Source organism: Arachis hypogaea, chromosome 17, assembly GCF_003086295.3.
Source record: "Arachis hypogaea cultivar Tifrunner chromosome 17, arahy.Tifrunner.gnm2.J5K5, whole genome shotgun sequence".
In the NCBI taxonomy this organism is placed as follows: Eukaryota; Viridiplantae; Streptophyta; class Magnoliopsida; order Fabales; family Fabaceae; genus Arachis; species Arachis hypogaea.
Genome location: NC_092052.1, coordinates 41,874,800 through 41,898,927, shown reverse-complemented (window position 1 = coordinate 41,898,927; position 24,128 = coordinate 41,874,800). Strand labels below are relative to the sequence as shown.

The 24,128-nt window shown below is 37.9% G+C and overlaps 1 non-coding gene across 1 annotated transcript; it reads left to right on the top strand.

Moving 5' to 3' along the window:
* Positions 1-16,524: 16,524 nt before the first annotated feature.
* On the top strand, positions 16,525-16,631 carry LOC112767792 (small nucleolar RNA R71). The gene has a single exon (XR_003185233.1). It is a non-coding gene; the product is annotated as a small nucleolar RNA R71 (small nucleolar RNA).
* Positions 16,632-24,128: the final 7,497 nt, after the last annotated feature.

Here is a 24,128-nt window from a genome sequence, read left to right as displayed (position 1 = left end):
ATTTTTGAAAAAGTCAAGTAAAATTTTCAATTTTATGAGAAGAAAAAGGGAAAGATATTTTTTTATTTTTTGAATTTTTTATGATGAAAGAGAAAAACAATGAAAAGACTCAAAACATGGAAATTGTGGATCAAAACAAATGATGCATGCAAGAATACTATGAATGTCAAAATGAACACCAAGAACACTTTGAATGTCAAGATGAACACCAAGAACTTATTTTTGAAAAATTTTCAAGAAAAGAAAACATGCAAGACACCAAACTTAAAAATTTTTATTCTTTAGACATTAATAATTCAAGAATGCATATGAAAAACAAGAAAAGACACAAAACAAGAAAATATGAAGATCAAACAAGAAGACTGGCCAAGAACGACTTGAAGATCATGAAGAATGCAATGCATGAAATTTTCGAAAATAATTTTTTTAGAAAATTAAAAAGATGCAATTGACACCAGACTTAAAACTTGACTCTAGACTCAAACAAGAAACACAAAAATATTTTTGATTTTATGATTTTATAATTTTTTTTGGATTTTTTTAAAACTAATTGGGAAAAACGAAAAAGAAGAAAATATTTTTTGTATTTTTCGAAAATAAGAAATAAAAAGCTTAAAATTAAAATAACATTACCTAATCTGAGCAACAAGATGAACCGTCAGTTGTCCAAAGTCGAACAATCCCCGGCAACGGTGCCAAAAACTTGGTGCACGAAATTGTGATCATCAATGGCGCCAACAACTTGGTACGCACAATTGTAATCTCAACTCTTTATCACAACTTCGCACAACTAACCAGCAAGTGCACTGGGTCGTCCAAGTAATAAAACCTTACGTGAGTAAGGGTCGATCCCACGGAGATTGTCGGCCTGAAGCAAGCTATGGTCACCGTGTAAATCTTAGTAAGGCGAATTCAGATAGTTATGGAGATTTGATAATTAAAACATAATTGAAATATAAACTAGGATAGAGGTACTTATGTAATTCTTTGGTGAGAATTTCAGATAAGCGTATAGAGATGCCTTTCATTCCTCCTGAACCTCTGCTTTCCTGCTGTCTTCATCCAATCATTCTTACTCCTTTCCATGGCAAGCTTTATGTAGGGCATCACCGTTGTCAATGGCTACATCCCATCCTCTCTGTGAAAATGGTCCAATGCGCTGTCACGGCATGGCTAATCATCTGTCGATTCTCGATCATACTGGAATAGGATTTACTATCCTTTTGCGTCTGTCACTACGCCCAGCACTCGCGAGTTTGAAGCTCGTCACAGCCATCCCTTCCCAGATCCTACTCGGAATACCACAGACAAGGTTTAGACTTTCCGGATCTCAAGAATGGCCATCCATGGGTTCTAACTTATACCACGAAGATTCTAATATCTCGGACTCAGTCCTCTGTATTAGATATCTAAGAGATACTCATTCTAGCTTGTTTGCATGTAGAACGGAAGTGTTTGTCAGGCACGCGTTCATGGGTGAGAATGATGATGAGCATCACATAATCATCACATTCATCATGTTCTTGGGTGCGAATGGATATCTTAGAGAAGGAATAAGCTTGAATTGAATAGAAAAATAGTAGTACTTTGTATTAATTCATGAGGAACAGTAGAGCTCCACACCTTAATCTATGGAGTGTAGAAACTCTACCGTTGAAAATACATAAGTGATAAGGTTCAGGCATGGCCGAATGGCCAGCCCCCAAACATGATCTAAAGATCAAAAGATAATCCAAAGATGTTCCAAAGATGAAACTAAAGATGTAAATACAATAGTAAAAAGTCCTATTTATACTAAACTAGTTACTAGGGTTTACAGAAATGAGTAATTGACGCAGAAATCCACTTCCGGGGCCCACTTGATGTGTGTTTGGGCTGAGCATTGAGCTTTACACGTGTAGAGGCTTCTCTTGGAGTTGAACGCCAGTTTGTAACCTGTTTCTGGCATTTAACTCCACTTTGCAACCTGTTTCTGGCGTTTAACTCCAGAATGCAGCATGGAACTGGCGTTGAACGCCAGTTTGCGTCGTCTAAACTCGGGCAAAATATGGACTATTATATATTGCTGGAAAGCCCTGGATGTCACTTTCCAACGCAGTTGAGAGCGCGCCATTTGGAGTTCTGTAGCTCCAGAAAATCCACTTTGAGTGCAGGGAGGTCAGAATCCAACAGCATCTGCAGTCCTTCTTCAACCTCTGAATCTGATTTTTACTCAAGTCTCTCAATTTCAGCCAGAAAATACCTGAAATCACAGAAAAACACACAAACTCATAGTAAAGTCTAAAAATGTGATTTTTATTTAAAAACTAATAAAAATATACTAAAAACTAACTAAATTATACTGAAAACTATGTAAAAACAATGCCAAAAAGCGTATAAATTATCTGCTCATCAAGTTCCAACATGGAGCAACTAAGAATGGAGCACCAAGAGCACTCCATCATCCTCCATAAAATCAGAGAAGATCAAAGAGCCATGAGGGAGGAGCAACAAAGGCAAGGAAGAGATATTGAGGAGCTAAAGCACTCCATAGGATCTTCAAGAGGAAGAACTAGCCGCCGTTACTTAGGTTGACCCGTTCTTTAATTTCCTTGTTATTTGTTTTTCTGTTTTCGGTTTTTATGCTTTACGTTTTGACTATGTTTGTGTCTTCATTATATGATCATTAGTGTTTAGTGTCTATGTCTTAAAGCTATGAATGTTCCATGAATCTTTCACCTTTCTTAAATGAAAAATGTTTTCTGAAAAAGAAAAAGAAGTATATGAATTTCGAATTCTATCTTGAAAATAGTTTAATTATTTTGATGTGGTGGCAATACTTTTTGTTTTCTAAATGAATGCTTGAACAGTGCATATTTTTTATAGTGAAGTTTATGAATGTTAAAATTGTTGGCTCTTGAAAGAATAATGAAAAAAGAGAAATGTTATTGATAACATGAAAAATCAAAAAATTGATTCTTGAAGTAAGAAAAAGCAATGAAAAACAGAAAGCTTGCGAAAAAAATGGCAAAAAATAAAGAAAAAGAAAGAAAAAGAAAAAGCAAGAAGAAAAAGCCAATAGCTCTTTAAACCAAAAGGCAAGGGTAAAAAGGATCCAAGGCTTTGAGCATTAATGGATAGGAGGGCCCAAAGGAATAAAATTCTGGCCTAAGCAGCTAAATCAAGATGTCCCTAACCTTGTGCTTGTGTCATGAAGGTCCAAGTGAAAAGCTTGAGACTGAGTGGTAAAAGTCGTGATCCAAAGCAAAAAGAGTGTGCTTAAGAACTCTAGGCACCTCTAACTGGCGACTCTAGCAAAGCTGAGTCACAATCTGAAAAGGTTCACCCAGTTATGTGTCCGTGGCATTTATGTATCCGGTGGTAATACTGGAAAACAAAATGCTAAGGGTCACGGCCAAGACTCATAAAGTAGCTGTGTTCAGGAATCAACATACTAAACTAGGAGAATCAATAACATTATCTGAATTCTGAGTTCCTATATATGCCAATCATTCTGAACTTCAAAGTATAAAGTAAGATACCAAAATTGTTCAGAAGCAAAAAGCTACTAGTCCCGCTCATCTAATTGGAACTAAGCTTCATTGATATTTTGAAATTTATTGTATTTTCTCTTCTTTTTATCCTATTTTGTTTTTAGTTGCTTGGGGACAAGCAACAATTTAAGTTTGGTGTTGTGATGAGCGGATAATTTATACGCTTTTTGGCATTGTTTTTACATAGTTTTTAATATGTTTTAGTTACTTTTTAGTATATTTTTATAGTTTTTATGCAAAAATTCACATTTTTGGATTCTACTATGATTTTGTGTATTTTTCTATAATTTTAGATATTTTCTGGCTGAAATTGAGGGATCTGAGCAAAAGTCTTATTCAGAGGCTGAGAAAGGACTGCAGATGCTGTTGGCTTCTGTAATTTTAGGTATTTTCTCGAAGTGGATTTTCTGGAGCTACAAAAACGCATTTGAAGCGCTCTCAATTGTGTTGGAAAGTAGACATCTTGGGCTTTCTGGAAATGTATAATAGTCCATACTTTGCCCGAGATTTGATGGCCCAAACTGGCGTTCAATGCCAACCAGAGACCCTTTTCTGGCGTAAAACACCGAAACTGGCACCAAAACTGGAGTTAAACGCCCAAACTGGCATCCAAGCTGGCGTTTAACTCTAGAAAATGACTATACATGTGTAAAGCTCAATGCTCAGCCCAAGCACACACCAAGTGGGCTCCGAAAGTGGATTTCTGCACTATCTGCACTTAGTTACTCAATTTCTGTAATCCTTAGTAACTAGTTTAATATAAATACTAGTATTTCCTATTGTATTCGAAACTTTTATCATATCTTATGCCATTGTTCACATTTGGGAGGTTGGCCATTCGGCCATGCCTAGACCTTTTTCTTTTATGTATTTTCCAACGGTGGAGTTTCTACACCTCATAGATTAAGGTGCGGAGCTCTGCTGTTCTTCATGAATTAATGCAAGTACTATTGTTTCTCTTCCAATTCACGCTTACTTTTTCTCCAAGATATGCTCTCGTACTTAATTCAGTTAAGTCAGAATGAAGGGGTGACCTGTGACAATCACCCACTATCTTCGTTACTCGCTTAACCAAGATCTGCGTGCCTGACAACCACAAGCGGTCTACATGATGTTCAACATAGTCATTGGATGACAGCCGGAGTATAGTCTCTTGGGTCTCTGATCCACGAATTTGACCTGCCTCTCCTGAAAATAGATCATTCGAATCCGTGAGATTAGAACCTTCGTGGTAGAGGCTAGAACCAATAGGCAGCATTCCCGAGATCCGAAAAGTCTAAACCTTGTCTGTGGTATTCCGAGTAGGATCTGGGACGGGATGACTGTGACGAGCTTCAAACTCACGAATGTTGGGTGCAGGGACAGTGTGCAAAAGGATAGAGAGATCCTATTCCGACACAAGTGAGAACCGACAGATAATTAGCCGTGCGGTAGCTGTGCCTGGTATTTTTCATTCGAGACGAGAGATCCGACAGTTGATTAGCCGTACAGAAACTGTACCTGGACCATTTTCACTGAGAGGACAGATGGTAGCTATTGACAATGGTGATCCACCAACATACAGCTTGCCATGGAAGGGAGCACGCATGACTGGATGAAGACAATAGGAAAGCAGAGGTTCAGAAGCAATAAAGCATCTCCAAACGCTTATCTAAAATTCCCACCAATGAATTACATAAGTATCTTTATTTTAATTTATGTTTTATTTATCTTTCAATTATCAAAACTCATAACCAATTGAATCCACCTGACTAAGATTTACAGGATGACCATAGCTTGCTTCAAGCCGGCAATCTCCGTGGGATCGATCCTTACTCACGTAAGGTATTACTTGGACGACACAGTGCACTTGCTGGTTAGTTGTACCGGATTTGTGAAAAATGTGATCACAATTACCAGCGCCTGCACGCTCTATAGATCCGAAGGCATGCGAGCGGGATACTCTTGTCACAGACCTCACATCTCAACGCAAGCGAGACGAACCACCTCCCTTACGCCACCGCCGCTACGTCGATAGGCGGGATCCAACCGCCGTCCCTGCCGGGCGCATAGCATCTCATAATCTCAATAAAAACAATATTTCAGTGGTTTTCAAATAATATTTTCAGTATACATGGATCCATCATCTCATTCAGAGTCCGTGACTCATCTCAACCATTACCCATTTATAACTCAGTTTCCAAATATCAACAGTTCATCATTCCTCATCTCATATATCAATCATCCTTCACCTAACTTCAAATCATTCTTAGCTCACCAAAAACCTAGGCCTCCATTTTCTAATTTATCATAAAATCATCTACTAGAACCCTTAGGTTATATCCCATGTTCTAATACTCAAAACTAGGCCCAAAAGTTTTAAAATAGTGTTATAGAAGCTTACAACCTTGTTGGGAAGGTAGAATAGTTGAAAAACAAGTAAAATTTGAGAAACAAGACGTGTGCGGCCGCACAGGGGTATGTGCGTGCACACGCCCAGGAGATTTTAAAATGTGTGCGTACGCACAGGGGTGTGTGCGTACGCACATGTGGCAAAACTTACAGAATCTGTTCACTCGCACAACCTGTGCCAGTTCCCCCAACAGACTGGCCTTCCCAGCATGTGCGTCCATACAAGCCTGTGCGTCCGCACAGGTTGAAATTCTTCCTTAGATATGTGCGCGCACAAGCTGTGCTAGTGCTGCAAACAGAACGCATTTCCCTGTCTGTGCGTGCGCACAGATGTGTGCATCCGCACAGGTCAAAATTTTCGCAGGGTGTGCGTCCACACAAGGGTGTGCGCTCGCACATATCAGAAATCATGAAATTCTGCAACCTTGCAGAATTTCAGATTTTTAACACCAATTTTGAATTATCATAACTTCCTCTACAAAAATCCAATTTTTACAAACTTTATATCGATTTAAAGGGTTTTCAAAGATCTTTAATTCTAAATAAATTTCAATCAATTTTGAAAACCGAGGCAAAAGTTATGATCGAACAAATTTCACCAAAATTCCCTTTTTACCCAATTTTCACATGTACCCAAATTTACCAAATTCACAAGCCACATCCAACTATATCAATACCAAACTTCCATTTTCAGCACAATTTACCCTTTTAAATCACATTGCACCATTCTCAATCCTCAAACACAAAATATGTGACACTAAGCTTAATTGTTCCACCAACACATTTACCAACCATCAATTTATTCCTATCAATTCTCATCATCAATTTCATCACACTTATTTCAATATCCCACCACATACAATCATTCAAATCATCAAACATCTCAACTCAACATCATCATTTCCCAACAAAACAACATCAATTTAGCATACAAATGCAACCAACTATCATCAACAACCATATAAATCCAACCTATCCTATAGGTCACTAGCCTAAGTGTCCATGAATATTATACACTACATAGAAAAAACTGAAACCATACCTTGGCCGATTCCCAATATGCACCAAAACTCTAATTTAGCACAAACAAGCTCTCAACCACAATCCAAGCTTTCAATTCCACTCCAATAAGCACAAATAAGTTCCAATAGCTCCCAAAGCCACAATAATCAAACTATATGCATACAAATCACCCCAAATCAACCTAGGGTTCCAATTAAACATAAATTCACAAGGGTTTAATGGCCCTTACCTTTTCCAACAGATTTGGATGTCAAAACCCAATGCTAAGCAAGGCTTAGAGCAAACCTAAACATCCAAAATCACAAAAACTCACTTAATCACAAACCCCAAGAACCAAAATTTTGGAGAGAAGAATAGAAAGGATTTCATGGTTACCTCTCCAGTTTCTTGTATGAGTTTTGTAAAGCTCTTCACGAGGAACGCGTAGCCGTAAACGGTGCGGCGATCGGTACTCTCTAGCTCAAGATATGAGCTTCGGAAGATTAAAATGAATAGTGCTCTTGGGGGTTTCTTCTTCCTCTCTTCCTCAGCTGTATTTTGTTGTGTTTATGTGTTTGTGCTGAAGTGGGTTCATTAAATGAACCTTTTATCTATTGGGCTTGGGCCCAACTTGGGACTGGTCCAACCCGCTAGTATTTTTAGCCCGTTTGGCCCAACTTCGGGCCAAACCTTTAAAATTAATGCTTGATTTTCTATTTCTAATATTTTTCTAAGGTTTTTGACGGTTTTCACTTTTTCTTGTGCGGTACCGGGCAGACTTGAACCGGTTCAACCGGTTCAACTGTCGGTTCGTGATTTTTTACGATTTTTTGCAGAAGGCACATTTTCTGACTCAGAAAAACCCACTGAGTCCAAAAATCACCTCTAAATCCTCAAATTCTCTCTCTAACTTTTCGGAATCTAATTTGGGCAATATTAATTACTTAATTAACCCGTTGATTAGTTGTGGTTCTTACAACCTTAACCTCCCACCATCTTTTTGGGAGCAATTTTACAATATTAGGAGGAACAAAAAAGGGGATCCTCACCTTCCACCATCTCCTGGGGTCGCACTTTCAAGAAAGAGTGCTCAGATTAAACATTTATTCCTTTCTTTAATCAGTTTTATAATATTAGAAATACATATTTATTTATGCAACCTATCTCCTCAACACTCTGATATCTTTTCTTTAATCGGAGAAAAACTCTCACTAAATCACCCTAGTTAATCTACCCATAGTATTTTGTAATCCTAAGTCACCGGCTGTAAACATTAAACAGAAACTACCTCTTTTATCCTATCAAGTATACCGTTATTCGACCTAAAGCTTAAACACTAGCTATCATACCCTAAAAGTAATTACAGAGGTTTGAAAAGTTAGAGTAATGGTTCAAAACTTCAAAAATTTACCTTTCAAAAAGCTGGGGATCCGCGTACGCGTCACTCTGCCCGCGTATACGGAAGTGCAAATTTGGACTGTCTCGCGTACGCATCACTGATCAGCGTATGTGAGCCTCTCAAACAGCAAGCTTTCCCTTCGTCGCATGCCATATGGTCGCGTACGCGGCTTTGAAAATGGGCATCCCGCGTACGCGTCACCCCTCCGCGTACGCGGAACCTTTGGGCAGAGCCCAATGTCTGTGATGCACGAAAACTTGTCTCTCAATAATTTTTCCTCGGCAAGTATACCGAATTATCGTCAAGTAAAAACTCACAATAGAGTGAGGTCGAATCCCACAGGGATTGATTGGTCAAGCAACTTTAATTAGAGGAATGTTCTAGTTGAGCTAAGCAGAATGTGATTTGAGAATTGCAGGAAATTAAATGGCGGGAAAGTAAATTGCTGGAAATAAAGAACTAAATGTAAATGACGTAAAGTAATTTGTAGAATCTTAAATGGGAATGGGGAAAATGAGCATAAAAGTAAATGACGGAAAGTAAAGAGAATGGGTAAGATCAGAAATGGGGAGTTCATTGGGCTCAGGAGATGTTATATTCTCCGGATCAAGTTCATTTTCATCTCTTCCTCAATCAATGCATTCATTGATCTCCTTGGCAATCTTAAGTGATTGAATTCCAATTCCTTGGTAATTCAATCTTTCAAATCTTGATCAATAGTCAATTCCTTGGTCTAATTGCTCATGAGAAGAGATGAAGTATGGTCACTGATTATACCACATGTATTTCCAAATCAAAGTATTGGGAGGATTATATGTCACCATATCCGTCCAAACCCCAATTCGGTCCAACATGAGAAAGCATTTCTAGCATGATCTCTTCATTCCTCTTCCAAGGTTCCGAAGAGATCCAAGTATGAATAGCTTCTTTTCCAAAATAACTACCCAATTGGATGAAGATTGAAAGCTTTCTAGTGGTATTCACTTTTACCACTAACGCTGGAGCTCCCTTTTCCTCCACGTTAACTACCACGTTAATGTAGTTAACGTGGCAATTAACGTGGGCTATGATGACTTCAAAAACGTTATGGGCGATCACTTTTCTCATTAACATTGTAAGTTCATTCCCATTCCACATTAGTGGTCACGTTAATTAGATTAACGTGGCTCTTCCTTGCTTCCTCTGTCCTGAAATCAAGCAAATAAAATGCATCAAAGCTCTAATCCAAGTTATGAGATCATGCATCATCTATTTTATCATTCAATTCATGCATAATTCTTATAAGATCATGTAAAATTCATAATGTTTACTTGAATCAAGATGTAAGTGATTATCTACCCAAAACTTCCTTATTTCCTAAGAAAATACATGAAACTACCCTAAAACAGAAAAGAAAAGGTCAGTGAAACTGGCCAAAATGCCCTGGCATCACAACTCCAAACTTAAAGCTTGCTTGTCCCTAAGCAAGTACTGAAACATGAGAATGATGAATGAAATGACAAGAGAAATGAGTCATTATTGTGGAAGTCATGTCCTTGGTTTTATGGGGTTTCATGCATAGCAACTTAGGTTCATTCCTTCACTGGCTTTCAGACCTTTATCATGCCCTGGAATACTCACTTGATTGCACCCTTTGAGACTTTTATTCATTGATCTCTTTGTCTTTTCAAGGTTTAATTGTGTTCTTAGACTAGGTGCTTTGTGAGGGGGCGACTTTTTAAGATAAGCTTTCAGCCAGCACTCCCGAACCAGTTGGTTCAAGGTGCTAGGTGTTGAAACACCCCTAAGGACTTACTCCCTCAAGTCTCTCTCCCCCATACATGCACACCACAAGCACATGGTTTGTTATTTTCTTTCCTTGAGGTCTTGGTGTCCAGCACCTCTTTGGGTTACTAAATGTTCTGTAGCAAGGTTGCTCTTGATAGTGGATTTTCAATTGATAATCCCGGGTTAGTTAACCCAAGTTACCAAGTGATGAAGTACTCCTAAGAACTTATTCATCCAAGCAGATCCTTGGTACAGGATCACCACAGACACATCCCTCAAGATTTAAACCCTTGGTGGCTAGCCTTATTTATTACTCTTTTTCTTTATTTCTCAACTTTCATTTTTCTTTCCCTTTTTCTTATTAGGATCTTGTTATTTAGCTAGTCTCATGGGTTTTGTTTCAAGTACATGATTCAGGACAGATAGTTGTCTTCCTACCTTGTTGGTGAACTAACTTAGCTAAGTAATTACTACCCCACAAGCTTAAGAACTTACTCCACAAATTGAACATCACTCTGGTCTTTCATAATAGCTCTTTTTATTTGACTTAAAGGACAAGCATACAAGTAAGTAAGATGAAATTGAAAACAGGTAACTTGGACCAGCACACATATGACAAGGGCGGGGAAAAACGAACATTAAATTTTAGTGATTTAAACTAAAGAGTAACAAACAATCAGGGATACATTCAGACTTCCAATTTGGGTATTTCCAAGCATATGGAATCAAGTAAAAATACAACCTTTTGGTGGTGACTTCTATCCATCCCTTTGTTGTCATTGTCCATAGCTTTTGCATCCTTCTTCGCTTCCTTGGATGATGGTGCATCGTTTTTTCCCGAAGATTTGATTGAATTCCTGCAAAGTTATTAGAAGTTGCTTGTTCCCAAAGCACTTGAGAAATAGTTAGCATGCATGTATGCTTGTGAATTCCTGAACCTGATTTGGTGTGTGAACACCAAACTTAGTTCTTTTCCTAATGCAACAGATTGAATACATGCAGAGAACCTTATGTGATTTTATTACTAAAACGACTATGAACTGGAAACTAAACTCTTGTCAAGTGGTTTCTCTGATTGGTTAGGGCTAGCAATCTGCTCTTGAAGAGGTGTAGTGTGATTCTAACCGAAATCTTTGGTGGAACACCAAACTTAGAATTACACATTCACTCTTGGATTGTTTTGGTGTGCAACACCAAACTTAGCTCCTTGTAATACAGGGCAAACTACTTGTAACTTTTATTGGAATGATCACGAAAAGGAAACTACCTTAGGTTGGGTTGCCTCCCAACGAAGCGCTCTTTTAGCGTCGCTAGCTCGACGATTTCTCCATCAGTTGAGATGGTATTTCATCTTGGGGCTTTCCCCCATGTTGCCCATGTAATGCTTGAGCCTTTGTCCGTTCACAGTGAAAGTCCTCTTTGAGTTTTCCTCAATGATTTCTATGTGTCCATATGGCAAGACCTTTGTGACAAGAAAAGGTCCAGACCACCTTGATTTGAGTTTCCCAGGGAAAAGTCTCAATTTGGAGTTGTAGAGGAGCACTTGCTGTCCTTTTTCGAAGCTCCTGGGTGTCAGATTGAGGTCGTGTCTTCTCTTCGCCTTTTCCTTATAGATCTTGGCATTTTCATAGGCTTGAGATCTAAACTCCTCCATTTCTTGCAGCTACAAGACTCTTTTTTCACCAGCGGCAAGGCTATCAAAATTCAGTAGCTTGAGAGCTCAGAGGGCTTTGTGTTCAAGCTCCAATGGTAAATGACAGGCCTTTCCATACACCAGTTGATATGGGAACATCCCGATTGGTGTTTTGAATGCCGTTCTGTATGCCCAAAGAGCATCATCTAGCTTCTTCGACCAGTCTTTTCTTGATGCTCCTAGGGCTTGTTTGGGTGAGCTTTTTGAGAAAAGATCTTTTTTTGAGTTATCTTTTTTTAAAGGATCTTATAGAGAAGTAAAAGTAATTTTATGTTTGGATATCTCATGTAAAAAGGTCTTTTTATCTATCAATTATGTTTGGGTATAACAATATAAAAGTACTTTTTTGTTCATTTATTACACGAAAAACATCTTTTTTTTTTAACGAAAAAAGATCTTTTAAAAAAAGATGTAAATTACAGCTTCTCAAAAAATATATTTTTTTGATTTTACTAGTGCTTTTACTTTTACTACTAGAAATTTTCCAAACACGTTAAAAAATAAAAAAAAAAAGATCTTTTTTCATTGAAAAAAGATATTTTTTTAACAAAATAATGGCACCCAAACATGCACCTACAGTCTTCTCCAGAATCCTTTTTAACTCTTTGTTAGATATCTTGGATTGCCCACTTTTTTGGGGGTGGTAAGGTGTGGCAACCTTGTGCTTTACCCCGTATCGTAGGAGAAGAGCTTCTAGTGGTCTGTTACAAAAATGGCTCCCTCCATCACTGATGAGCGCTTGTGGGACTCCGAACCGGCTAAAGATATTCTTTCTGAGGAAGTTCATGATCACCTTGTTATCATTTGTTGGGGTTGCAGTGGCCTCTACCCACTTGGAAATGTAATCCATTGCTACTAGGATATACTTGTTTGAATATAAGGTTGGAAATGGTCCCATGAAATTGATTCCCCATACATCAAACAGTTCCAGCTCTAAGATGAAATTCTGTGGCATCTCATTTCTTTTGGGTAGGTTTCCAGCTCTTTGGCATTCATTGCAGTTCTTTGCTATTTCCTTGGCATCCTTGAAAAGGGTGGGCCAGAAGAATCCACTTTGTAACACCTTGGCTACAGTTCTGTCCCCTCCAAAATGGCCTCCATAGCACGAGCCGTGGCAGTTCCACAAGACCTCTCGTCCCTCTTCTTCCGAAACACATCTTCTCAGGATTCCATCTGAACACTTCTTGAAGAGATATGGTTCATCCCAAACAAAATACTTTGCGTCATTGATGAGCTTTCTTTTTTTATGTTTGTTGATTTCTGGAGGTAAAGCCCCAGTTGCTTTGAAATTGGCAATATCTGCAAACCAGGGTGCTCTGTGAACCGTCATCAACTGCTCATCTGGGAAGAACTCATTTACACTTGTATCATGTGTTCTTCCTTTATCATGAGGGATTCTGGATAGGTGATCTGCTACCTTGTTCTCCACTCCTTTCTTGTCTCTAATTTCAATATTGAATTCCTGCAACAACAAGATCCATCTTATTAGTCTTGGTTTTGATTTTTGCTTGGCAAACAAATATTTAAGTGCTGTGTGATCTGTGAAAACAATCACTTTGGCACCAATGAGGTATGATCTAAACTTGTCAAATGCAAAAACTATTGCCAGCAACTCCTTTTCAGTAGTGGTATAGTTTCTTTGAGTGTCATTGAGGACTTTGCTGGCATAGTATATCACATAGACCAAGTTATCTTTCCTCTATCCTAACACTGCCCCAACTGCGAAATCAGATGCATCGCACATCAGTTCAAATGGTAAGTTCCAATCAGGTGGGGAAATGATAGGGGCAGAGGACAGCCTCTTTTTCAAGTTTTCGAAGGCTAGCATGCACTTTTCATCAAAGATAAATGGTGTATCAGATGCAAGGAGATTGCTTAAGGGCTTGGCTATCTTTGAAAAATCTTTAATAAACCTTCTATAAAAGCCAGCATGCCCTAAGAAGCTCCTAATTGCCTTGACATCACTTGGTGGGAGTAATTTTTCAATGAGTTCCACCTTAGCTCTGTCTACCTCAATGCCTTGGTTAGAAACTTTATGGCCAAGAACTATTCCTCCTGTCACCATAAAGTGACATTTCTCCCAGTTCAAGACCAAATTAGTCTCTTGACATCTTTTTAATACCAGGGCCAGATGATTTAGGCAATTAGGAAAGGAATCTCCGAACACTGAAAAGTCATCCATAAAGACTTCAATGAATTTCTCTATCATATCTGAGAAAATGGATAGCATGCAGCGTTGGAAAGTTGCAGGTGCATTACACAGCCCAAATGGCATGCGCCTGTAAGCAAACACTCCATATGGGTAAGTGAATGAGGTTTTCTCTTGGTCTCTCGGATCAACCACTATTTGGTTATATCCTGAATAACCATCGAGAAAATAGTAATATGCGTGTCCTGCAAGTCTTTCCAGCATCTGATCCATGAAAAGAAGGGGGAAATGATCTTTTCTTGTAGCTTCATTGAGTTTTCTGTAGTCTATGCACATCCGCCATCCTGTGACGGTCCTTGTAGGAATGAGTTCGTTCCTCTCATTGGGTACTACAGTGATTCCTCCTTTCTTGGGGACCACTTGGACGGGGCTGACCCATGGGCTATCCGAAATTGGGGAGATCACCCCTCCTTGCCAAAGTTTCATGACTTCCTTCTGTACCACTTCTTTCATGACTGGATTTATCCTCCTTTGGGGTTGGATGGATGGTTTGGCATCATCTTCCAGCAGTATCTTATGCATGCATATGGCCGAAGTGATTCCTTTCAAGTCAGCGAGGGTCCATCCAATGGCATCCTTATGCTTTTGCAATACTTGGAGTAGTTCATCCTCTTGATCTTGGCTGAGGGCTAAGTTTATGATCACTGGGTAAATTTCATTCTCTCCTAAATATGCATACTTGAGGGTGGGTGGCAGTGCTTTGAGTTCGAGTTTGGGTGCTTCTTTTCTTTCATTCTCCTCTTCTGGTGCACCCTGAACATGAATCTCCGCTGCTGCAGCCTCTTCGTTAGATGCTGGTTCCTCTTCAGTTAACCCTTCAAGTTCTTCTTCTTCAAAATTCTCCTGTACTGCATCTTCCAATGACTCCAACCTCATACATTCTCCCAATGGTTCTTGTGGGTAGCTCATGGCCTTGAACACATTGAATTTCATCTTTTCATTGTGTAATCTCAGGGTAAGTTCACCTTTTTGGACGTCAATGATAGCTCCAGTAGTGGCCAAGAATGGTCTTCCCAGGATGATGGAGGCCTTGGCTTCCTCCTTCATATCCAACACTACGAAGTCTGCTGGGAAGATAAAATCTCCTACCTTCACCAGCAAGTCTTCTACTATGCCATGAGGAAACTTGAATGATCGATCTGCCAGTTGTAGGGCCATTTTTGTTGGCTTGGCCTCCTCGATCCTCATTTTTCTCATCATAGCCAGGGACATCAGATTTATGCTGGCTCCTAAGTCACATAGAGCTTTCTCCATTGTGATTTCTCCTATAATACAAGGAATCTGGAAGCTTCCAGGATCCTTCAATTTCTGGGGTAGTTTGTGCTGAATGATGGCACTACATTCTTCAGATAGTATCACAGTTTCGTTGCTCTTCCAGCTTCTCTTCTTGGTCATTAATTCCTTCAAGAACTTGGTATAGAGTGGCATTTGCTCTATCGCTTCAGCAAAGGGTATGTTAATTTGTAGTTTCTTGAATATTTCCAAAAATCTTGAAAATTGGTTGTCATCCCCCTTCTTCCTCAATTGTTGAGGGTATGGGACTTTCGGAACATATGGCTTCAGCTCTTCTCCTTTTTTATGTGAATTGGAGGTGGGAACTTGAACTTCATCTTGTTCCTCCTTCCTTCCAATTGAGTCCTTCTCTTGTGGTTGCTTGGAGGTCTCCTTCAATTCCTTTCCACTTCTGAGGGTGATAGCTTGACATTCCTCCCTTAGGTTTGAATCAGTGTTGCTGCACAGGTTATGGCTGGGAACTTGCTTGAATAAGTAGCCAATTTATGTCTCAAGTTTCTTGATGGCAGCATCTTGATTCTGCATATTGGACCGCACTTCCTCTCGGAACATTTTATTGTCTTGAACTTCTTTGCATATACGTTCAAGTAGAGTTTCGATCCTTGAGAGTCTATCTTTGGATGATGGTGATTTGAGATTGGAGGGATGAGAAGGGCCATTTTAGCTTTGGTATGGATGTTAAGAGGTGTTGTTAGGTGGGTGCTGATATGATCTCTGTGTGGGATATTGGTGAGCTGCATTGTTGTTGGGGTTGTAACGTCTCTAATCTTGGCCTTGATCTTATTGATTTTCCCACCCAAAGTTTGGGTGGTCCCTCCAACTAGGATTATATGTTTTGGAGTATGGATCATGGGTCTGCCTAGGTGAATTTCCAATGTAGTTGGCTTGTTCCTGATCACCCTCTGCTTTTTCATTCACTCCTTCTTGAGCTGCTGCTAAGGTGGTGATTGCTGCTATTTGGCTCCTCTTCATCTTCTTGGTAAGGTCAGGCAGCTGCTTGGTGATCATCTTGTTTTGGGCCAGCAGTGCATCCACATTGTTTAGCTCCATCACTCCTCTAGTGTTGCCTCTTTCAGAAGCATAGAAGTAGTCATTCTCTGCTACAGTCTCAATGACATCTATAGCCTCTTCAATGGTCTTCTTCTTGTTCAGAGATCCCCCAGATGAGTGGTCTACTACCTTCTTTGATTCGTAAGAAAGACCTTCATAGAAAATGTGTAACTGCACCCATTCATTAAACATATCTGGCAGGCACCTTCTTGTCAAGTCCTTAAACCTCTCCCATGCTTCATATAGAGTTTCACCATCTTGTTGCCTGAAGGTTTGTATCTCAGCTTTCAACCTGTTGATCCTTTGAGGAGGATAGAATCTTGCCAAGAATTTGTTCACCACATCCTCCCAGGTTGTTAAACTCTCTTTTGGGAAGGATTCCAGCCATTTAGATGCTTTGTCCTTAAGTGAGAAGGGAAACAGAAGCAGTCTATAGGTGTCAGGATGAACACCATTAGACTTCACAGTATCACATATCCTCAGGAAGGTGGTTAGATATTGATTGGGGTCTTCTTGGACACTTCCTCCGAATGAACAGTTGTTCTGAACAAGGGTGATGAGCTGTGGCTTCAGTTCAAAGTTATTGGCATGTATGGTTGGCTTTGGATGCTACTTCCAAAGTTTCCTGGGTTTGGATTTATATAAGAGCCTAGAACTCTTCTCTCTTGTCCAGCATGATGCACTGGACCTTCTCTGCCATGGTTGTGAGCCTCTTCTTCATGATGGTTCTCCATATTCTCATCCATGTCTGGTTCAAAATACTCTTCCTCTTCCTCAGTACCAATAACTCTCTTTCCTCTTGCTTCCCTCCTTAATCTAAGGAAGGTCCTCTCAGGTTCACAATCAAAAGAAGTCGAAGCCCCGCTTCTTCTACCTGTTATACAACCAACAAGGCCAAAGCAAAAGGGAGATAGAGAGTATTCTTGTTAAAAATGCTGTTAGTGTGAGTGATACAATTTATCAAACAGTTAGTGGGTTAGTGAACTGAATTGTAACAAACAAGAGAACACCACAAACGGGTAGGGGTAAAGGGAAGAAAATAATTGAAACTGAAAGTAAATCTATCAAACAAAAATTAAATCAACAAAAGAAAAAAAATGCTCAATCTAGTTATCCACCAATTTAATCATTGTTGATACAAAATCAATCCCCGGTAACGGTGCCATAAACTTGATGCACGGAAACTTGTCTCTCAACAATTTTCCCTCGGCAAGTATACTGAATTGTCGTCAAGTAAAAACTCACAATAGAGTGAGGTCGAATCCCACAGGGATTGATTGGTCAAGCAACTTTAATTGGAGGAGTGTTCTAGTTGAGCTAAGTAGAATGTGATTTGAGAATTGCAGGAAATTAAATGGCGGAAAAGTAAATTGCTGGAAATAAAGAACTAAATGTAAATAAAGTAAAGTAATTTGCATAATCTTAAATGGGAATGGGGAAGATGAGCATAGAAGTAAATGGCAGAAAGTAAAGAGAATGGGTAAGATCAGAAATGGGGAGTTCATTGGGCTCAGGAGATGTTATATTCTCCGGATCAAATTCATTTTCATCTCTTCATCAATTAATGCATTCATTGATCTCCTTGGCAATCTTAAGTGATTGAATTCCAATTCCTTGGTAATTCAATCTCTCAAATCTTAATCAATAGCCAATTCCTTGGTCTAATTGCTCATGAGAAGAGATGAAGTATGGTCACTGATTATACCACATGTATTTCCAAATCAAAGTATTGGGAGGATTATATGTCACCATATCCGTCCAAACCCCAATTTGGTCCAACATGAGAAAGCATTTCTAGCATGATCTCTTCATTCCTCTTCCAAGGTTCCAAAGAGATCCAAGTATGAATAGCTTCTTTTCCAAGACAACTACCCAATTGGATGAAGATTGAAAGCTTTCTAGTAAAATCAAGAGAAAAGAAAGAAGAAGAATAATGAAAACTATTATTGATCCATCAAATTACAACAGAGCTCCCTAACCCAATGAAAGGGGTTTAGTTGTTCATAGCCCTGGGAATAGAAAGTAAAGATGGAGAATACATTCTAAAAGTAAAACTAGAAGTTGCAGAGAAAGTAAAATTATACAGAGAGTAGTTCTCCCAATTGCCCAAAAGCTCCCTCTCTAGTTCAAAACTACTCCTATATATATACTACTCTTCTGATCTTCTAGTTGGCTCTTCAAGTCTTGGATATGGGCCTTTGGATCTTGAGTTGAAGCAGTTTGGAATCTTCAATGGGCTCAGCTTTACTTGCAGAAAAAGTGTGAAGTAGGCATGGACTTTAGCTAGGACGTTAGTGGTGTTAACGTTAAGTGAAAATGTGGGTTCGAGAACATTAGTGACGATCACCTTTTTCACTAACGTTCCAACCCAAAAATGATCCACGTTAACTTCAACGTTAGTGGCACTAACGTGACCACTAACGTTGCCCCTTAGTCCATCGCAAGCGTTATTGGCGTTCACCTTTGCCAATAACGTTGCTCTTATCCCCTCCTTTCCTCACGTTAAAGTTCACGTTAGTATAACTAACGTGGCTCTTAACGTGGGCATGCCTTAGCCTCGAGAGCGTTAGTGACACTTACCTTTGTCACTAATGCTCCAAACACCTCACCTGCCCACGTTAGAGTTCACGTTAACTTAGTTAACGTGACTCTTAACGTGTTGATGATTGCCATCTCCAACGTTAGTGACAAAGGTGAGTGTCACTAACGTTGGCTCATTATGCTTGGCTCCACGTTACTCTTCACGTTAGTAGTCTTAACATGACCACTAACGTGGGCAATGTTGGCTTAGTCCAACGTTAGTCACAAAGGTGAGTGTCACTAATGTTGGCATTGTTTTCCCCTTCCACGTTAGAGTTCATGTTAACTAAGTTAACGTGACTCTTAACGTGGCCAATTGTCAATTTGGAGCGTTAGTGGTATTCACTTTTACCACTAACGCTGGAGCTCCCTTTTCCTCCACGTTAACTATCACGTTAATGTAGTTAACGTGGTAATTAACGTGGGCTATGATGGCTTCAAAAACGTTATCGGCGATCACTTTTCTCATTAACGTTGTAAGTTCATTCCCATTCCACATTAGTGGTCACGTTAATTAGATTAACATGGCTCTTCCTTGCTTCCTCTGTCCTGAAATCAAGCAAATAAAATGCATCAAAGCTCTAATCCAAGTTATGAGATCATGCATCATCTATTTTATCATTCAATTCATGCATAATTCTCATAAGATCATGTAAAATTCATAATGTTTGCTTGAATCAAGATGTAAGTGATTATCTACCCAAAACTTCCTTATTTCCTAAGAAAATGCATGAAACTACCCTAAAATGGAAAGGAAAAGGTCAGTGAAAGTGGCCAAAATGCCCTGGCATCAGTCCGCGTCAAGAGAGTGTTCGCGTACGCGAGCTATGCAGAATAGGTAGAAAGATATTAAGTCCATAAATTCAATTTTCTGCACTTAACTTCCGACGTCCATAACTTCTTCTACAAAACTCCAATTCCCAAAAAACTTATACAATTTCAAAGCTTTTGAAATTATCTTTAATTTGAAATAAATTTCATTCAAAACCTAAATCTAATCTTATCAACTTTTACAATCCATTCATTCCACAACATACCATATCCCAAACCTCTAATCTAATCAACTTTTACAATCACAATTTTCACAATTTCAACATCAAACACCGAAAATCTATATTTCATGTTCATGTCATAACAAATCAATCTAACCAACCAACTCAACACCCATTTACATCAAATTCAACAATTATCATCATTATTCACTAAACAATATAATTCGTATATTCATCTTATCCTGTGGTCAACTAGCCTAAATTTTCACAACACATTATATCTTAACTATGCGAAACCAAAACCATGCCTTGGAAGATTCTTCCCTAAGCTCAAAATCACCAAAATTCAAGCTTTAAGATCCTCAGTCAATTCCAATGATTCTAGCCACCAAAGATTTGTTCCAAGAGCTCCAATTCAACAATTCAAACTCCAATTTAACATAAATTCAATCTAATTCCTACAATTCACTAAATTAGCACTAGGGTATACAAAATTGGGCAAACCACAAGGGTTTAGAGTTTTCTTACCTTACCCATTGATGATTGGAGTATAATCCAACAATTACCCAATGTTATTGCATCTAAACCACCAAAATCATCAAAATCACTCAAAACTCAAACTAATTTCGTGGAAAAGAGGGGAACAGAAAACTAGGTGCAATATATATAGAGATTTATCACTTAGTTTAGGTAGAATTGAAGAAGAATCCAAGACAAACACGTAGCCATAAACGGCTTGTCAATCGGAGCTCCGGATTGAAAGTTACAAGAATTTAAAGTTGGAAGTAGAATATCAATTAGGGTTCTCTTACCTTCTCTCTTCTCACCGTGGATTCCCTTTCCAAAAATGAAAACAGAAGTGTTATGGCTGCAAGGGGGAAGAAAGGGGTTATATGGGTTGGGCATTGGGCTCAATATGGATCCGGTTCAACCAGTTTAGTCCGTTTGCCCAATTTTGGACTAAAACTTTTAAAATTAGTGTTGAAATTCTTATTTTAATTATTTCTACCTCTTTAAACTATAAAATTTAATTTTCTAATTTTTTAATTAATTATTAATTTATGAATTAATTATTTATTAATTTTGCGAATTTTACATCTTGTCTCTCAAAGTTTTCCAAAGTTAAAGCCTCTAAGGCAACAAGATATACAAAAGAGAGAGATACGATAACAAAATAAAGCAAAAGATAAAACTTGAGCCATCCTCCGCTTTGCCACCATCCATATAACATCCCGAGTTTTTAAAAAATTAAATAATTAGCTATTTATGAGTTAAAATATTATATTGAGATGTAGTTTTTAAGAAAACTATTTTTAACAAAAATAATTAAATAAAATCTTATGATTATTGAAATTTAATTTAATTATTGTTTATTCTATTAAATTTAAATTATTTATCAAAAAAATAATTTGATAAGACAAAAAATTAAATTAATTTTATTATTATTATTATTATTATTATTATTATTATTATTATTATTATTATTATTATTATTATTTTCCATGGCCGAAACCTTTAAAGAAACAAAAGAAAAGAAAATAGAACTTATATGCATGTATACTCATAGATTTAAAATCAAGCCACAGTTATATATATATATATATATATATATATATATATATATATATATATATATATATATATATATATATATATAACACAAATGACTCATGTTTCCTTGCTTCCATTAATCAATAGTTATACTTCATTCATTTTTTCCTTAACCACCGAAAGGAATGACCGAGAGATAAGAGAGAAACCGTGAAAACTCCTGAGTTTCTAGTTTCGATTTCTTGTAATTCGTAACTTCAATTAAAAATCTAATCTGCTAAAAGTGTTCGTATTCTCCTCTTCTACACGTTGGCGTTACTTTTGTCCGGTAGAATTTGACGGTGACGTAACTCCTCTTCCCCTTGAGTTCGGCCAATTGGAGTTCTAAGAGGCACAGACGATTTCTGACGCTTTCTTTTTCAGCAGCTCGGTCAGAAAGCTTCTCCAAAATTTTTGTTGATTCTGATTTCGTACGAAGGTAGGAGATTTCATGTTAAAATTAACTGTTTTTAATTTATGAATGCCATGGAAGTCTAGTAGATATTTGCAAATAATTTATGATTGTTTGGAATGATTGAATGATAAATTTGAATTGCATTTGTGACTGAATGTGATGAATATGTATTTGATTTCTTGATTGTTTAGGAATGCTGAGAATTATGATTATTGAGTTGGAAAGTCGGTTTGATTTGTTGGTATTGAACTGAGATTTGAAAATGATTTCTAATTTTGGAAATGTTTGAAAAGAGGTTGAGAATGGTTCGGTTGGGACCCGAAAAGAGTGACAAAGTCCGAGTTTTAGGAGAGATATTGTCAAAATTTTATTATGAAACTTAAGACTTTGTTTGAAATATTTATACAAAGGTTGGACTTGAAAAATTGTATAATTTGGCTTTTGATTTAGTAAGAAAATATTTACGTTTGGGTTTGATTTATTAAGAAAGACTTTATATTTTGAGTTTGACTGTCGTCCTCCCTAAAATCTCGAGACCCTGCCGTGAGATTTACTTAATAAATGATTCTTTTAAAGACGTTTAAATCTGAAATGGTTTTGAAGTTGGATTGGAAAAATCATGATTAAGAAAGAACTGGTTTTTGTATAAAAAGAAGAACTTGTTGTAAGTAAAGTAGTTTCGGAGGTTTGGATAGGTTATAAAGAGAGGTGTTGATTTTAAATAAAAATAACTTGAATTCGGTTTATTAAGTAAAGGGACCTCTGCCACAGAAGAGCAGAGAACAGTGATTGAAAAGATATTGAGTGTTGTTGGGCCTTAGTGCCAAATGTCTAGTGAGGACGGCGATACGTAACGCTCACTGGAAGCTGTGGACTTTATGTGTGAATAATTGTGTGGGGATGCCCGTGTGTATGGAATGACTTCTAGGAGAAAGTAGCATATGCTTCAGCTAGAGAATCAGCGCCTGCAAGTACTTGCAGAGGTCATGTTCGGCATACTTCAGCTAGAGAATCAGCACCTGCAAGAAGTAGCAACTTGCAGAGGTTATGCCGCTGGAATGCCTTATCTGACTTGCGAGTCGAATTGCGTCGGGTGCGGGTCAAAACCGACAAATGAGCTCATTACCTGCGATAGGACTAGACATGCATCATCATTGTTTGCACATTTGTATTTGATTGTGTTTGCTTATCTTGTCTCTCTGTGATTGTGCTGTTTGTCTTATTGCTATTTGTTTGTGTGTTGATCTGTTTCCTGTGCTATTAGTTTGTGTATTGAGGTGACTGAGAACTGAGGTTGTGATTGAGATTTGTCTTAAGTTCAGAAAATTTAAAGAAGGTAATTAATTATATAAAGTAATAGTAAAAAGTATTTTCAAAAGGTTTGATAAAAATATAGTTTTATTAAGTAAAATTAATTATTTGCATTTTATTTCATTACTCTTACGGTATTCCCATTCCCTACTGAGAACGCGTGATTTGTTCTCACCCCAAAATCTTCCACCCTTTCAGTGACACAGGTTCGAAGACTCAGTTTGAAGCTGCAGGCGATTATTAGTCTTATTTGAGTTAAGTTTATGTGTTGAGTCACTTTCCTAGAATTCTCTCACCTTTGTTAGTTAAGATTTTATTTTATATAGAGGGATAGGAGTTGTATCTGAGTTTCATTTGAATTCTTTTGTATGATATTTATTATTAATAATAACTATGTGGCTAGTATTGCTTGGAGATCTTTGATATATGATTTTAATTAATAGAAACAAAACTTTTCGGCTTTTTCCTAAAAATTGAAACGCGAAATCGAACTAAAGGCTCAGTATTAAATAGTAAATACAGAAAATAGGTCAGTGATGCCTCAATCTTGGTACGATCATGACGTGCTAAAAGTTTGGGTGCTCCAATCCGCACCTTACTGAGGTGGGTTGCGATCTATATCTGAAAAATAACAACATATGGTATGAGAATCAGGAGTTCTCAGTATGGTAACATCATCCAATAGATAAGATATAAAGTTCTGGGAAGCCAAAGGTAATCCTAGAACTTTAAACCGATATAAAATTCAACTTATAAATAAATCCCAAACCATAAAGGATTATCTAACTTAAGAATTTTCTACTCTACAAAATACCGCTGTCCCACAGCCTTTGCCAACCTATCCTCTATGCAATCACATCGGTACCGCCTACTGAGCCTCCTTAATCCCAGCAGAAAAACACA